The sequence below is a fragment of the Balaenoptera acutorostrata genome, chromosome 6 (genome assembly GCF_949987535.1).
Source record: "Balaenoptera acutorostrata chromosome 6, mBalAcu1.1, whole genome shotgun sequence".
Classification (NCBI taxonomy): Eukaryota; Metazoa; Chordata; class Mammalia; order Artiodactyla; family Balaenopteridae; genus Balaenoptera; species Balaenoptera acutorostrata.
The window spans coordinates 119,020,189-119,031,001 of NC_080069.1; positions in this window are offsets into that span (position 1 = coordinate 119,020,189).

A 10,813-nucleotide genomic window follows, 5' to 3' on the forward strand; every position below is an offset into this window, starting at 1 on the left:
CAGGTAAATAGAGGAGGAGTCTGGGAAGGAATAACCCACAGCAGCCTGGCTCTTGGGGGCTGGAAAGGATAGGAGTGTGAGGGGACCAGCTCTGCCTTGGATTCAGGACACCACTTCTCACCTCTCCCTGCCTCTAACCAGCTGGGTGACTGGCCGTGGGCCCATCCCTTTCCCTCCCTGGTCCTCCGTCCTTCAGCCAAAGGGGCTCAACAGCAGGGGTCCCCAGAGCTCAGGAGCAGGGTCCCTGCATCCCATCAGAATGCACAATATCCAAGTGTCTTTTTTTTTTTTTTTTGGCCATACCACACACGGCATGCAGGATCTTAGTTCCCCGACCAGGGATCGAACCCGAGACCCCTGCAGTGGAAGCACGGAGTCCTAACCACTGGACCGCCAGGGAAGTCCCCAAGTGTCTTTTGTGGGGACATGTACTACTCCCCAGTTCCAAGCAGGTCTGATCCTCCAGGCCGTGTTATCTAAACCTGCTGCTTTCACTAGCTGAACTCCCCCAGCTCTGAAGACTCGCGGGTCTTTCCCCATTCTGCTCCCGGGCCTAAAGCAACCTTGCAAATAAGTGTGGCCATTTGCCAGCCCATGGAAGGCTGATGGCAAAATGATCAAGTCCAGCCCTTCTTTCTACCAGCCCGGGATAGATGGCCACTGCTGGCTACCTCCGTATCACTCCCCCGCTTAAACCCTCCATGGCTCCCTATTGGCTACAGCAGTCGTTTCCAAACCTCCCTTTCTAGCAGGGAGACTTTCCTACACCTGTGTTTATAAAACAGATGAATGCTAAGCAGCTCAGGTTGAGGCAGGAGTGAGGGCAAGGCTGGACTCTGCCCCTAACCTCCCCTCTCCCTGTATGGTTTGCTAATGTTGGCAAACCATTAGCCAAAAGATAAGAAAGGTATGAGTGTAGCCCACAGACCTCCCACCCCTCCTTGGCTGGCCTCCTGGGACAGGGGTCATGGTTGCAGGAAGCCTCCCCAGGAGAGAGCCCAGCAAGGTCCCCACCTCCCAGTGCCTACAGACACACCCACAAATGTTTGATGGACCACCACCCTGTGCCAGGCTCTGTGCTAGACACTGGGATACACGAGGCAGAAATGGCTGCCTTCAGAGAGCAGGAACCTTTGGGGAGGGGCCTGGCACCCAAGAAACAAGTCCAGGGGTAAGATGAATAAGTGCCACAAAGACAACAGATCCAGGAACGGGAATCTGGCATGAAGGACTGGGGGACATCGTTAGACCAGAGGGTCAGGGAAGGCCTCTCTGAGAAGGACTGGGAACAGAGCATCAGAGCAGAGGGAACAGCACATGCAAAGGCCCTGTGGTTCTGTATGCTCCTAGTCGGGAATCATGGGATAAGCAAAACTGTCACAAGTCTCTCCCTCTCCACAAAAGGACAGGTACGTGACGTTCCCAGCAGCTTCACTCATCAGAGTCAGAGACCAGAAACCAGAATAGCCATTGACAGGAGATGGGATAAACAAACAGTGAAATTCAACAGAGCAATGAAAAAGGAAGGTACGGGTGGGCTCAATGACATGGGCGAATCCCCAGAATATGCGGAGTGAAAAAGCCAAGCATAAAAGAGACCGTCCTCTGATTACACTTGTGTGTAAAGGAACAACTGTCTGTGGGGATGGAGGTCAGACTAGTGGATCCGTGGAGTGAAGCACGATGGGAACTTCCCCCAAGTGATGGGGGTGTTTGGATGGATTCTTGCTCAGGGTGGCGCTCACACAGTGACACAAACGTAAGAAACTGAAGAAAGTACTGAAAGGCAGAGAAATACAGTTTGCCCTATTTGGAAAGAAAGACTCCCGCGTCACCCCAGCCCACCACTTCCAAATCAGGAGTCACCCTGCAGGCTTTGCCTGATGTCACACCCAGGGCAGAAGAGTCCTGGCTCCCCTCCCACCCCCGCAAAAAGCCACCCAAACCCCGTCTTGCCCAACGCATACGTGAGGACGAAGGTCCTCCCTGACTCTGCCTCCTTCTCCCAGTTCTTCTCCCTCGAGGTTCGAGGGCTGGGAGGGGGTCCCAGGGTGGGGATGGGGTGGACCTGGAGACCAACTTTCCGGAATGTTCGGTGTCAGGCTGGGAAGGGCCCGGCTCCTCCCGAGCAGCTAGGCTGTAACCTGAGCCTCCGGTTACGCGGATTTCTCCCGGGGGCGGGACCCCCACCCCCCAGGTTCTGGAATGCAGCCTGGGGCGTGGAGGGTGGCCTGGGAAGGGGTAACAAAGGTGCAACCGCTTTGAAATTCTGCTTCCTGCGCCCCCAGCCCCAGAGCTGAACAAACACTCCCTCTCCTGCCGGCTGGGGCTTTATCGGGAGTGCAGTGGGGACAGTCCGATGCCCGCCCCTGCCCGGGCTGGGATTGCGTTTCCACTCTCACCTGCCACCACCCAACCTCCAGGCCTAGCTGCGCCCGCCGGCTGCCCGAAGCCCACCAGCGCACGAGGTCCAGCGCTTCCTCCCCAACTCGATGGGCTCCAATCCCGGGCCCACCCGTCGTCGGGATGACATTCAGCCCCACAGGTTGGGGGTCTGGGGGGAGGAGGCATCAGGGGCCTCCCGCAGTGGTTGAGGCTGGCAGTGAGGCCAAGACTGAGGCCGTGGGGTTAAAGGTCAGCTTGGGGGGAACATGCACCCTGGTCGCTTCTCCCTTTGCCCACTCCAGTGAGGCCTGTTTGCATGGGTCCAGCGCCAGGATTCTGGTTCTCAAACCCGGACAGGCTGAGGCAGGGGCTGTGAAGTGTCCCCAGCGTTGTTTTGTTTAGTTTCAATAAGAGGAGCCGCCTTTATTCGGAGGCCTTCCAACAACTCCCTGCAGCGCGGTGAGGATGGGATGAGGATGCCGCTGGCGGGCCCAGCTCTGCGAGCTTCCCAATCTCAGCAGATAAACAAGGGGGGTGGGGAGGGGCACCAGCGAGGCTCCAGCCCCTCTCCTCCTTCTGACGACGCCTCCAGAGGTGACGGGGGGCTGCCAGGCAGGAGACCTTACCGGGAGAGGACAGGGCCTTCGGAAGGCAGCCGTCCATCCGGCAGGCATGAGAGTGGGGAACCAGCAATACACACGCAGTGACACACGCATGTGATGACACACGAGTGTGCACACAAGCACACGCATAGGCACCTGGCCCCCCTCCCCCGCTCCCCCAGCTCCCAGGCCAGTCCCAACAACCCAGCCCCTGCAGTGTCCTCTAAAAAGCCCCAGCAGAGCCCACCACTCTCCCAGAAGACCCCCGCCCCACCCGCTGGCCCTACAGCAGTCTCCCCCCTCCCCCTCCCTCTGCCCTTCCTGCCCTCCCACCGCTGAGCCCCACCTTCACCCCCCAGCTCAGCTCCCATCTGCACCCCAACCCTAAAACACAAGGCTCCCCAAGGCCAGGCCCACATGGCCCCTGCAGCCTCTCCATCCATGAAGCCTCCCCTCGGGCAGGACCTCCACCTCAGCGGTGCCCCCACTGGACCCCAAGGGAGGACTCCCTGCCTCCCTCCTCAGCCCGCACTTTGGCCACCCCGGGCCCCTTCCTCATCCATTGGTCCAGGGGTATTACCTGGGGGCCAGGCGCGGGGGATGGGGGCAGGAGCTGGCCGTACCATTGGAGGAAATCCCCAGCTTAGTCTCTTGGTGAAGGGAAAGCAAGGATAGAAGTGGGCTTGATGGCGTCGTCCCTGCCGGCAGGGATGTTACAGAAGTTGAGCCAGGGTGGGGTGGGGCTGAGAGCCCGACAAGACCCTCCACACCACACAAACCAGCAGATGTGGTCCAGCCACGTGAGACCTGCTGGTCTCCTCGGGGGCCTCCCCCTCTCCAAGCAGCTTTGCCGACTCCACCAAGCTGGCCTGGGGGTCTCCCCTGCCCTTCCCAGACCCCTGTGCTGCCCCTGCCACATCACTGACCACTCTGTCCTTGTCTCCAAGGCTCTGTCCCCCACCAGCTGGGGCTCCAGGATTCTGCTCATTGACAGGCACAGAGAGAGAAGTGGATTAGTGAGCGAGTGAATGAATGAACGAACGAATGAATGAACGAGGGAAGAGCTTTTCCACCAGCTGCTCATTTACAGGCTTCCCTGCCCTTGCAGGTCATGCCCACACTCGGGGGAAGAATTTACCCCGTCCCCAGCCTCGTGTTGGTCATTAACTCAGTGCCTGGACTTGCCTGGTTAATAAATAATTAAGCTGGACAGGTGCTGACCTCAGGCTGACCTTGAGCCTCTCCGCAGGTCCTCCCCCAGTCGGATGTGTGACTACTTCGTAGTGACCCTTTTCTCCTCTTCTCTGCTGGTGGGTTCTGAATCCTGGGGAAGTGCCAGGCACAGAGAAGGCCTGGCCCCAGCCCCGGAGTGCCCCAGCCCCAGAGTGCCCCAGCCTGCCAGCAAGGCCACCCGCCCCCCCACCCCAGGACACAGAGAGTAGGGACTCCTTCTTCTCCACTCTCCTTACCAAAGCCCAGAATCCCTGAACTGAGCCAGCACGCGGGCCTCAAGCTGGGCTCTGCCGATGATGCGCTGAGTGACCTGGGGGTCCAGCTCGCCCCCACCACTGGGCCTCGGTTTCCCCATCAGTCGAACAAGGAGGATGGGTTCAGCATGACTGCAACTCATTCCATGATGCTGTGGAAACGGGCGAGTGTTGTGACAGATCCAGAGGAGACCTCAGAGACCACTCCGCCGTGTGCAGTGAGGGCCTGAAATCACACAGCAACTGGGGGAGGGCTGGGAGGAGGACACAGTCCCTTGAGCCATAGTCCGTCCTGGTCTCCCTCCCCTCCATGGCAGCCCTCCTTGTTGTCCATTATTCTCTTTTCTTCTTGTCATTCATTCAGTGATAAGTTAGGCAGGGCTCAGCATGAGGGGCCAGGGTCTTGCCCTCAGGGAGACCCAAACTAGGGGACACAGACCTCCCAGGCAGCTACACTCCAGAGCAATTTGTGCAGGTTCGCAAAAGGGAGGGGTGAGAGCAGGTGGAGGAGGAGGAGAAGAGGAGAGGGGAAGCAGGAGCTCCTGGCAGGAGTAACAGCAGAGCAAAGGCCCCACAGAGCAAGAATGACCCCTTGGGAGAGTTACACGCAGTTCAGTTTGGTTGGCTGTATCAAGACCTGATGAGTGGGACTTCCCTGGTGGTCCAGTGGGTAAGACTCCGTGCTGCCAATGCAGGGGGCCTGGGTTCGATCCCTGGTCGAGGAACTAGATCCCGCATGCCGCAACTAAGAAGTCTGCACGCCGCAACTGAGAGTCCGCAAGCCGCAACTAACAGTCTGCATGCTGCAACTAAAAGGTCCCGCATGCCGCAACGAACATCCTGCGTGCCTCAACTAAGACCCGGCACAGCCGAAATAAAATAAATAAATTAATTAATTTTAAAAAGTAAATCTTAAAAAAAAAAAAGGACCTGATGAGCCACAAGTAGGAGTTTGAAATTAACTCCAAGACAATGAGGAGTAAAAGGGTTCGAACTAAGGAGAGGCATGGTCAGACTGCTGGAAAGGTGGCTCTGGCTGCTGCCGCCGCATGGAATGATGGAGTGGAGTAGACGCAGCCTGGGAGGCTATGAGTGTCACCCCAGGCAAGAGGCAGTGGAGTCTGGGTCGCTGGCAGCGGGGTGGGAGAGAAGTAGATAGATCCAAGCATTACTAAGAAGTAGAATCATTAAGACTTGGTAACTAACTTCTGCTTCTGGCCAAGATGGAGTAACAGAGGCCAGATTTCCTATCCCACTTGAAACAACCAAAAAATTCAGACACACACACACAAAATACATGAAACAGTGGTTTTCAAGAAAGAACCATCTGAAGGGATTAGAGGGAACTGTGTCTGATGCTCATACGGGGTTGGGAATACTGCTTGTTCCCACCAGTCAGACTGGAAAACTCATAATTCACAGGGAAGTGGGTATAGCATTTAGGAAGGTCTTGTCTCAGAGGTGGGGAATAATTAGCCCTAAACTGAGCATTGCTAAAAACCCACCTAATAAATCATAAAGCAAGACCCAAAAGGATCAGTTGGGTCCCAAGTAATTTAACTGTTTCCCAGAATAAAGCTCAAGCAGATTTATAAAAATACAAAAATATCCAAAAATCACATCTGGCATCCACTAAACATTACCAGGTGTGCAAAGAAGCAAGAAAACATGACCCATAAAGAAAAGAATAATCAATCAATTGAACCTGACCCAGAACTGACACAGATGTTAGAATTAGCAGAGAAGGATTCTAAAACAGTTTTTATAACTGTATTCCATATTTGCAAAATGTTAGAGGCATGAAGTTATAAAAAAAGATCCAAATTAACTTTTAAGAGTTGAAAATTACAATGTCTGAGATGAAAAATACCCTGAATGGGATTTGTGGCAGATTAGACAAGACAGGAGAAAAGTTAATGAACCTGAAGGCACAGCAATAAAACCTATCCAAAATGAAACAGAGAAAAAAGAATTTTTTTAAAAAATGGAAAGAACACCAGTCAGCTGTAGGATAATTCCAAGCAGCCGAATATATGGGGAGTCCCAGAGGAAAGGAGGAAGGGGAACAGAAAAAATATTGGAAGAAATCATGGATGAAAAATTTCCAAATTTAATGAAACCTGTATCCAAGAAGCTCAATGAACCCCAAGCACAGATGCTTGGTGACCGACTGGAAGTGGAGGGTGAAGGAGAAGGAGAAGACAAGGGTGATGTCCTTGCTTCTGGCCCAGGAGGCATGGCTGGGGTACCATTCTCTGAGGGGGAGGCCTGCAGGGGGGCAGGTAGGGTGGGATCTGTGTCAGCTTTAGGGACACAGATGGAGGTGTCAAGGGCAGCAGGCATGATGGGTCTAGTGTTCAGAAGGCAATGGAATGGAGATAGAAGTCCAGGAGGCCATGGACTTGGTGGGCCGTGCCGGAGAGAGCTGAGGGCCAGGGGCAGACCCCAGGACACACCATCAGTTAATCAAGAGACAGAGCCTGAAGGGCCACATGGGGAGCTGAGAAGGGACATGCAGAGAGGGAGGAGGGAAACCCAAGGAGCACGGTACCCAGGTGGACTGGCCCTGATGAGAGACTGGTCTAAAGTGGCCATGTTGTCACTCAGAGGTGAAGTCTGGTGCGGCTGGCTTGGTCCCAGGGCGGGACTGTCTCAGGATATTGTACAGAAAGTGGTAGATGTCCTGGGGAGGGTTGGGACCCCAGGGGTCTGGAAGAGGGTGGCAAGCATAAAATATTCTCGCAAGAGTGAGGACTAGATGGGTGGGAGATGGGGTGGAGGCGGGGATGTCTGAATTTCAGACCTCAGAAGTGCAGCCGTGGAAGTGAGGACCAGGTCAGCATGGACCACAGTGCAGGGGCCAAGCCGGGGTGAGGAGGTGATCCCAGGGACCACAGAGGGGTGAGGGCGTTGGGTGGGGGTGGAGGGAGAGGCAAGCTGTGGTGGGTGGAAGAGCATCACAGACTTGGGTTACGAACCACAGAGATTCCTATGGAGAGAGAAAGAGAGAAAAAGAGAGTGCAAGCAAGCTCATTTTCTGCACACCGGGCTCCATCACTACCACCCAGGCAGGCAGCTTAAGGAAGGATGCGCTTGTGCATGCCTTCACAGGACGCTCCAGCTCCTGAGAGGAGAGCTCTGGCCCAGCCCCGACCTGGGCCTTGAAGCCAGGGCAGTGGGATGGTGCAAAAGTCGAGAGGAGCCAGGCCCCACGGCCTGCCACTGGAGCCCGAGGAAGCTCAGAGCAGACAGGCCGGGGCGCAGGTGTGAGAGGCCCAAGCAGGGACGTGGCATGCGGCGGCCTGCCTCTCTAAGCTCAGAGGCTCAGGAGAGCCTCTCTTGGCAAGGGGCCCGGGGGAGGACTCAGCCTGCTCGGCAGGGCCACCTGCTGTCTCTTGCCCCTGCCAGCCCTAGAGGCCCCGGGGGGTGCAGGGAGGAGGCCGTTTCCCTGGACCCAAGCTGGGTGCTGGGGGCAGCTGGCCGTCCTGGCCAGCTTCTACCTCCCTCTTCAGAATCTTCTACCAGGTAGGCAGCAGCCAAGCCCTGCCCCGATCTCTCTGTCCTTTTGCACTCTGCTGAAAGATCGGGAAGTGCCCTCCTCCCCCTGGGAGCGCACTGTGCTCCCTAATGAAAGTGGGGTTACACACACCCAGGGTGCTGTGTGTATGCTCCAAACGTGCGTGGAGACAGAGACCCAGGCACAAATGTAAGCAACCTCGGAAATGTGCATGCGCTTGGGAGGAGCTACCTACACTAACGGGCATGTGTGTAGAGGAATTACACATGGGCGTATGCAAACACAAGGAAGGCATGAAACCACAAAGGTGAGTACCTGCACCACGTGCACCTGCATACCCACGCATGCCAGCGTGCACACATTACGCACCCAGAATGCAAACATAGAGCAGATGTCCAGGCACACACGGCCATTTCACACACATCCCTGTAGCTCCGCACATCCACAGAGATGCCCATTCCACGTGCTTATAAGCATTCACAGAGACGTTCACCCCACACACAAATGCGCACTGAAAACTAAGTGCAAGCAGACGTACACAGGCACATGCAAGACGCACATACAAACGTGCACAAAGATGCACATTTACATAAATGTATGCATGCATACACACACACAGTTATTTGTGCATATACAGAGCCACTCATGCTTATATATGTGTACATGCATGCACACGTGCACAGCCATGCCCGGGTACACAACGCACAAATACACACATACAAAAATGCACGTGCAGATATGTCCTCATATATATCTGGATGCTTAGAAAAGCCTAACTAAAGGCGCTCAACACATTCATGCTACACTGAAAGTGCCATGAGGGCAGGGACTGCGGCCCCCTCGTTCACAGCTGCACCCCTGAAGCCCAGCTCAGGGCGTGGTGCCCAGAGGTTTGCAGAGCCAAACACTGGGAAACAGCTTGGGCAAAAGCTCAGAGGCAGGAGGGCGACAGATAGTCTGGGGAGTGGCCAGAGGTCCCTTGTGAGTGAGTGGGGCTGGGATGGGCCCGGTGGCTGGGGAGGGGGGCTTTCAGGATGGTTACTCCTCTTCTTCCTCCCCCCCCTCCTCTTCCTCCCCCCCCCTCTTCCTCCCCTCCTTCCCCACTGATTCTCCCCTGCTACACATACTGATGGCAGGTGGAATGTCAGATGGGGCAGGAGGGAGCGGGGTGTCACAGAAAACCCATGGCCTTGCAGCCAGGAAGGCAGGTCTTGCTTGGCTCTATCTTAGTGCTGGGGGACCCGGCCAGGGTACTGATTTTCTCTGGGCCTCAGTTACATGCTAGGTGTTCAGCTGTAAGAATTTTCACAAAGTGAACCCACCTGTATAACTAAACAGCATCCAAATCAAAAAAATAGAACATATCCTGCTCCCCAGAGCGTATGAAGGTCAATTTTTACAGAACGTTAAGGCCCCCGCAGGCCGGCCTGTGCCCCCCGCCTGCCCCCATAAGTTTCTATTTGCCCTCACAGCCAGCAAGGGGGCACTTCGTCCTCTCAGCTCAGGACCCCTTTACCAGGGTCCCTGCCACCCACAGGGAGAAAAGGCAGAAACAGCCCGTCAGCCTCCAGCGCTCCGGCCCTGCCTCTCCTCAGCGTCAGGCCAGGGCCCCTGTGGCCGGCGGTGGGGCCGCCTCCCCTTCAGCACCGCCTCTGGAGTGCCATCTGGGGAGCCAGGAAACCTTGGGAGAGGGAGCACGGAGACCCCGAGTTTCTATACCACCCTGCCCCTTCGATTGAGCCACTTGTTGGTAGCACCCAAGGGCCTATGGCTTTAAGGGAAGACTTGAACCCAGGGCTGACCCAGTCCAAAGCCCACAGCCCGTACAGCGGTGGAGATCATTATCTCCATTTCACAGGGGAGGAAACTGAGGCTCAGAGAGACCAAGAAGAGAGCCAGGACTCCAGCTGTGGGGGCGAACTTGACCCTGTCATCCCCCCGCTCAAAGCCTCTCTGTGCTCCCTTTCGCTGGGACACTCCAAAGCCCTCCATGACCTGGCCCTGCCAACCTCTCCCTGGGGGGACATAAGGTCCTAACCCCTTTTTGTTGAAGGCCTAGGACAGGGAAAGGGGCTTGCCCAAGGTCACATGCTGGTGAGTGGAGGGACAGGATTAGAGCTCAGATCCCCTGCTTTCCAGCCTGGAACCGCCTCCCCTGGACCAGCCTAGTACTGGGAGAGGAGAGGCCTCCCCCACTCCTCCCCTTTCCCTCCTCCCTGGAGGCTGCAGAGGCGAGCTGCCCTGAGCCAAGTGGGCCTGGAGGACCTGACCTGACCCCCCTTCCTCCCTGACCACTCCCCCAGCCTTTTGATATGTCAGCACCCACTGAGAAGACCCCCCCCCCCATCTCCCCTCTGTTAGCTGGGTTCTAGTGTCATGGGGCCATTTGCTGGCTGTATGGGGTGGACAGGGCACCTCCCCTCTCTGAGCTTAGTTTACTCATCTATAAAATGGGGTTATGACACATCTCCTAGAGTCGCTGGTAAGAAATGGTGGTATAAACGTGAAATAAACCCCCAACACGCTTCCTTCCGGGCGACAAGACCAGGCACGCCTCATAAAGCCTCCCATTTTATCCTCTCAGCAAGCTAGACGTAGGAACTTCCCGGGTTTATACGGGAGAGGAAACTGAGGCTCAGGTCACGCACTTTCCGAGGCAGCAGAGCTCCAAACTACTGGGAGCAGGGGTTGGTCCTCCCCGGCCAGCTCTCGGGCTCTCCAGGGGCAGGGCCCACACTAGGGGCGTTCTCCGCACCCAAGCGGGGCTCCCGGTGCCAGGCCCACGGGACGGGGCGGCCAGCGCGGGGGGCGGGGCCAAGCTG